The sequence below is a fragment of the Alligator sinensis genome, unplaced genomic scaffold, assembly GCF_000455745.1.
Source record: "Alligator sinensis unplaced genomic scaffold, ASM45574v1 scaffold288_1, whole genome shotgun sequence".
In the NCBI taxonomy this organism is placed as follows: domain Eukaryota; kingdom Metazoa; phylum Chordata; order Crocodylia; family Alligatoridae; genus Alligator; species Alligator sinensis.
This window is the reverse complement of record NW_005841876.1, coordinates 2,009,539-2,016,034: the sequence shown is the minus strand read 5'-3', so window position 1 is coordinate 2,016,034 and position 6,496 is coordinate 2,009,539. Positions and strand designations below refer to the sequence as shown.

The following is a 6,496-nucleotide window of genomic DNA, read 5'->3' as shown; positions in this document are numbered from 1 at the left end:
GCTGCCCGCCCCGCCCCGCTGTTGTGGAGTCTCTGTTGTGGCGACCAGACTGCAAGGGGGGGCGGCGCTTTTGTGAAATAGGTGTCAGAGGAAATCGCGGCGCCCACCTGCCCCTGGAGGGTTGATCTGCCACATCTGTCTGATTAATACCAATTTTGTGACCGCCAGGGTGCAAGTTCCTTTTTTTGCCAAAGGTGTTAGCCGACCTAAATGGAGTGCCGAATGCTTTCTTTTGGCTCCTAAATGGTGGTGCTTAGATCTTTGTACAAAGGTGTTTCTAAAATAGTTTGTATCCAAAGCTAGGTAGTCTTTGATTGCTTTGCTTTCTGCAGGATGGTAATGGATGAGGCTCTTAGCCCAGTTTCATAGATGTTAGGTGCTGATGGGACAGATGATTAAAGAGGAATGGGCATTTAGGGCTTTTATAGACGTGCTGGGGGGTGGGGGGGCTGCTGTGGACCACAGGGTCATGTGTATTGGTATCCCCATGCTGAAAAATGGCAGTGGCAACGCTTTAAAGGTAGTTGAACCAGCTTTAGTTAAAGCACCCCCGCTACCATTTTTCTGCACGGGGCTGTTGATGCACACAATGCTGGAGTCCCCTAGAGCAGTGGTTTGCAAACTGATGGATTGCGTACCACCAATTTAAAATGATACAGCCTTAAGTACCACCAACACATTTTTGTCATATGAAGTAATTATAATAAACCTGTCAATGTGTACCACTGACAGGTTGTCTGCGTACCACTGGTACCCATACCACAGTCTGAGAACCGCTGCACTAGAGAGCAGTAATTGCCATGTTCATGCAGACTCAGTTAATCGAGTCTGCTTCAATGCATTGTAATTAACACATAAGAACAGCCTCTCTGCCGATGCATAGGTACCCTTAGAGAAAGGAGCAGACACAAAAAGATGATAAACTCTGTCACTGGAGGGAGGAGCTTCAGCCCTGCTGTCTTCTGGAGCAGGTAAAAGCAGAGCTGACTCCCAACTTTAGGGAATGCTGTTGATATGACAGGCTGTATCTGAATTTATGAAGAATTTAAGTATGCATTGAATTTACATCAAGTTTGTGTGAATGCTGTATTTCTGTTACAAACCCTACCCTTCCTATGGGCTAGGAAAGTGTAATGCGTACTTCAAAGAGACATATTTGAGTAATTAAGAAAAAACAAATTTGGTATTTAAATATTCATAAGATTGCATGGGTACCAAAATAGACCTTTCATTAGATAAGACTGAGTAATACACCTGTTCCTGGGAAATGAAACAATAGCTGCATTCATGGACTGTGCACACCTTCATTCGCTCGTGTATTTATTAATGTCTTTCATCTTAATTCAGAGTGGTCATAACTGAAATGAGAAAGTACTTATATTTTTAAACTTATTGGGGACTCTCAATGTTAGTTTCTGAAAGGCTTAAGCAGATCCTACATGAGAGAGGAAGGTGTGTAGTTGTCATGTCGTTATTCTGCTTAGGTAGTCATTGGTATAGGACTTCTTGGGTGGGCAATGGATGGCAAAACAGTGAGTTTGTAAATATAACTTTTTAATATATGGCATCTTGTAGTAAGTACTCCCAGCTTTCTATAACTCTAACTTGTTTCTGCCCAAGGATAGTGGGCTCAGGGGAGAAAGTATTTCAGTGTCTTCATAAATTAAAAAACCCCAAATACTCAAAAATATAGTTTTGAGTTTTGGCTATATTATTAGGTTTTATATAGGTAATGGTGACTGACCCCACAATGAGGAAGGTAGAAAAGGCTAGCTGTGTCAGAGGGGAAGTGTGGGGAGAGGGAGGAAAGAATGAGACACAAAAGTCTAGTACCAAGATAAATTTAAGAAAATGCAAAGATAGAAAAAGAGTTCTAAACCTGTGATTTCTTAGCTTTTTTGCTACATAGCAACTACTATGGCTAAAACAAAAATAATGGTCAGAAGGTGTGATGCCCTTCATTTTTAATGGTCCAGTGTTCTGGTATCTTCTTGAGTATAAACCACAGTCTCTCCAAAGCTGCTCTTCCTTTTTAAATTTCATTTTTGTTTTAATGGAAGATATAAAAACAGAGACTAGCTTCTTGAGAGATGAATGAATTCCACACAAACATCTAGCCAAATTAGTTAATTATATAGTGGGGAAATACTCTACAGACACGCAAGAAGATAAACAGATATCTAAGTTCATGATCTCTAGCCATTGCTGGCAGGGACCTAGCATAAGATTGTTTTCCTTCCTCCCCCCCCCCCCCCCCCCCAACTCTTTTCCCCATGTTTCATACTTGTCCAATTGTTGACTGCTTAGTCTTCAGTTAGTGATCCTGTGCCAGCTTCTAGTTTTGGCTTGTTGGAGTCATGTCTCCCCACCCCGTGCGCCAAAAAATAATAGAGCAGTTCTTCTGTTGCAAAGAACTCAGACCACAACAGGTCGGGGGAGGGGGTGGGGGGAAATATATATATTTTTATCAGTAAGTAATTCTGTGTGAAATCTTTTAGGTTTACCTTGGGGAATCATGTTTGTACACTGAACAGTTCTACAATTGTGGCACCTTTGAAAGGATGTCAAGGGAGCCCAGGGTGCGGTAGCATCTTGGTTGAGAATCACTAGAATGGATACTGTGCCTTGTCTCTCTTAAATTATTTGAGTTTACCAAGCCCCCCCTCCCCGCCAACATTTCACTTAACCATACTCTTTAGTATGGCTAATTATCATCATTAATAGAGGTGCAAAATCAGTTTTAAACAGTAAAGAAAGAGGGCAGTGATTCTCCAATTCTATTTCTTTTTAAAATTGAGAAAATTGCAACACCTACCATTTATCAAAGCTGAGATTGAGTTAAGAAAATGTCAGAAGTGACAATAGCCTGATACGGCTATAAACTTTTACAACAGTATTCAAAATTGTGATTATTAAAATAGCCAAAACCTTTGCTTAGTGTGATACTAAACAGAATGTGGCAGACTAAAGGGAAACAAATTTATGTTATTGGTAATGGCTATTATAGCAATTCTAATCTGAAAGAATGGTAATCAACATAAAATCTGAAAGTTTACTTATTTTTGTATACTTAGTTTGGACTGTAGACGTTTGACCAGCATTTTGTTTTCTTTGCATTTGTTTCAGCTCTTTGGAGGAATACGAGGAGGGTGGGTGTGAAGAACTTTTCTTCCTTCCTTATAGATTGTCCTGAAAACACGTAAGATCAGGGGTGGGCAAAATATGGCTTACGGGCCCTGCCAGGCTTTTTTTTAATCCAGCTGGCTGGTGCCTGCCAATTAATTGTACCCTGCTCAGCCTATATGCTTAGCTCCTTCTCTTGTGTGTGGAATAGCCCCAGCCCTGGCCAGCATGCACAGGTGAGGCCATTGCTGTAGCTGCCAGGGGACCTGCTCAGCTTCTCCCACCTCCAGCAGCGGCTCCTCCTTGTGTCCCTACTGCAGCTCTTGCTGCAGGCAGCAGATAGGGAAGTAGTGGTGAGTGGGAGGAAGCTGCAGCTGGGCAGGAGCACAGAGCCCAGTTTGTGGGGCCCATGCCCAGTGAGGACATGGAACCCAGGTTAGCCTGGTTTCATTGCACTGGGTTCCTCGTGGCTAGTGCTCCTGCCAGTACTCACATGCCATGTATGCCCCCCCATGTGATGGAGCTGGCTTCCTTACCTGCCCCAACACACAGCTCCTGGGACATTGCCGGAATCCTGGGTGCTGCATGTGGTGGCAGGGAGTGGAGCCAGGCTGCTGGTTCCATTGTATGGGGCTTCCCCTCGGTGGCATGCAAGTCCTGGGATGTGCACATGAGCTGTGGGGAGACCCACGTGATAGAAGCAGGTTGACGAGGGCTCCACAGTGACACCAGGCATGGGCCCCAGATCCTGGGCTCTGAGCTTCTGCCTAGCTGCAGCTTCCCTACCTGCTGCGAGGAGCAAGAGCTGCAGCAGGGACATGAGGAGGAGCCCTCGCTGGAAGCCAGGGAAGCTGAGCAAGTCCCCTGCTGGCTACTGCAGTGGCCTCACCTAGGAGCTGTGCGCGCTGGCGGAGGTGGGGCCCTCCCATGCAAAAGTGAAGGAGTGAAGTGCACAGGCTGGGCAGGGTTCAATTAATTGGCAGGCACCAGCAGGTTGGATGAACATCTCCTGGCAGGCCATATCTAGCCCACAGGCCATATTTTGCCTGCCCCTGATCTGTTTTCAGGAAGATGTTTTTCAGCCTGGCTCTATTCCTTGCCACCACATGCAGCTCCTGGAACTTGCTGCTGCTGGCAACAGGGGCTGTGCACCATGGGAGAGGTGGTGTGTGGGTGTTGTTTTTTTACCCCCCCCCCCCCCCCCCCCCCCACACACACACACACAGACACCCCCTCCATACCTCATATTCCCCCACACACAATATGCAAGCCTAAGGCTTTATTTTTGAGTTATTATGCAATCACCTCTATATATACTATGAAAACGCACATAAATCAGGACAAAAATATTTTTTTAAATAAAATTAAAGTATGTTAAAGTAGGTTTTGTTTTTGGTGTATGATTTGGTGTTTTTCTGGTTCCAAGATGGCAGCCCCCTTCCAAAAGGAGTACTTCTGGGAGGCAAGGGCAAGGGACTTCTGGTGGCAACGGTTGAGGATTATGGGGGAGCAGTGTGTGGGTATGGGACTTCTGGTTTCAAGATGGCGACTAGGGGATGGGGCTACACTTGCAGCCTTTGACAGCTCACCAAAACTCATTAAATGGCTGTCCAGCCAAAATAATTGCCTGCTTCTATTTAAGGTCATGTCAGATTTTGTTTCTCTTCAAGCAGAAGGAAGTGTTTTTGATTTCATAGACATTAGGGCTGGCAGGGACCTTGGAAGATCATCAAGTCCAGCCCCCTGCGCCAGAGGCAGGAAGTCAGCTGGGTTCACAGGATCCCGGCAAGATAAATGTCTGATTGACTCTTAAAGGAATCCAGAGAAGGTGCTTGTACCACCTCTGATGGAATTCTGTTCCAGGTCTTGCAGGCTTCCAAGTCTTGGAACATTATCATATTTCAGCATCAACTGGGTGTTTGATTTTGCTAGGCGTTTTAGGTATTTTGCTGTTAGTACTCACTTACCGTACCGATAACCCCCACCCAGACAACAAGCTTTCATTTTATTTCCAATAGTTAACTTCCTGAATTCTCTGTCAGCCGTGCCTAATGCTCATGCTTCACAGATCAGTGTCATGACTGTTTCCATAGCTTATATTGTCATCAAGATAAGAAATGAAAACAGTTAATAAGGTCCATATCTAGTTAGCCCCATTAAACACTTCTGGCCATGCTTCCTGGGGCTGTACAATTCCCAACTGCAGTAAAACTGGATGGTTCTGTTCTACATAGGAGCTGTGAAAAGGATGCCCAGGACAACTTAACCCTTCCTAGATTTACCCTTATAGACTAGGGACAGACATTACACACAAACCAGTTTAAGTGATCAGAAACTGGTTTAATTGCTAGGTAGTGCTTAATAACTTTGATATCTTGCCTGATTAAAAAAAAACTTAATATATTTTCTAACAAAAGCAAACCAAATGAAGTGTCTTTTTCTATTAAATTCAAGGTGGTAGGGTTGTTTTTTCAAATGTTTGTGGCAAGAATTAAATTTCTCTTGGCTACTAGAGACTGAAAATCATGGAGGAGGTTGGAAAGAGGTAGTATGGTGTTAGTTCTATTGCATGAGTCTTAATTCAGCAATAATTAATTTAGTTGATACTTTCCCACTATTTCTTTCAATTTAACTATCAATACATAACTATCAATTAATATGTATGATACATAATATTTCTAAATAGTTTTTCTTCATGTATCTTTAAAGCTGGAGTGCCTAATACAGTTAGTGAGAGCTGGAGCTACTGTAAATGCCTGTACAACACGTTTTGCCCAAACACCAGCCCATATTGCTGCTTTTGGAGGACATCCTCAGTGCCTGATCTGGTTGATTCAAGCAGGGGCCAACATAAACAAGCAGGTATGAACTAATACTTTGTTTTGCATCTCTTTTTGTATCTTAAAAGTGTGTTTGTGCCTTAAGCAATAATTTAATGTACTTATGGAGATTATCAGCATCATGAAGATCAACTGTGGAAAGCGTAAGCATCTCATAAAAAAATTTATGAAGGAAGTCAGCTGATGACAACTATAGTATGATGTGTATAAGACCACTTAATTATTGAAGAACACTTTTTGCACAATATGTTGAGGTATGGATGGTGGCTTGAGCAAAAGGTTATATTGGATCACTGGGGTCTGCAGCAGAACCATAAATTCTGGTGTTAAAAATGCCTATTTTTAATAAATATGGACTTTCTCAGTGGCTTTAATATGTTATGGTCTGGAAAAATGTCTATACCATATCTAATTAAACCAACGAAGCTGGTAGCAGGCCACCATGATTGAGTGAAAATGCTCATTCTAATAAAAAGCAGGGTCTGCATTTATTTTAGCATGTATTTGTTTTCCTAATTTTTCTTTTCTAAGGC

At 43.0% G+C, this 6,496-nt stretch overlaps 1 protein-coding gene across 1 annotated transcript in view; it reads left to right on the top strand.

The window, feature by feature from the left end:
• The first annotated feature begins 5,838 nt into the window (after positions 1 to 5,838).
• ANKRD10 (ankyrin repeat domain 10) overlaps positions 5,839 to 6,496 on the top strand; it is a 50,230-nt gene continuing 49,572 nt past the window's right edge. Inside the window, exon 1 of the mRNA XM_025196088.1 lies at positions 5,839 to 5,985. The gene's annotated coding sequence lies outside the window, so the exon portion shown is untranslated. The remainder of the gene's footprint in view (positions 5,986 to 6,496) is intronic.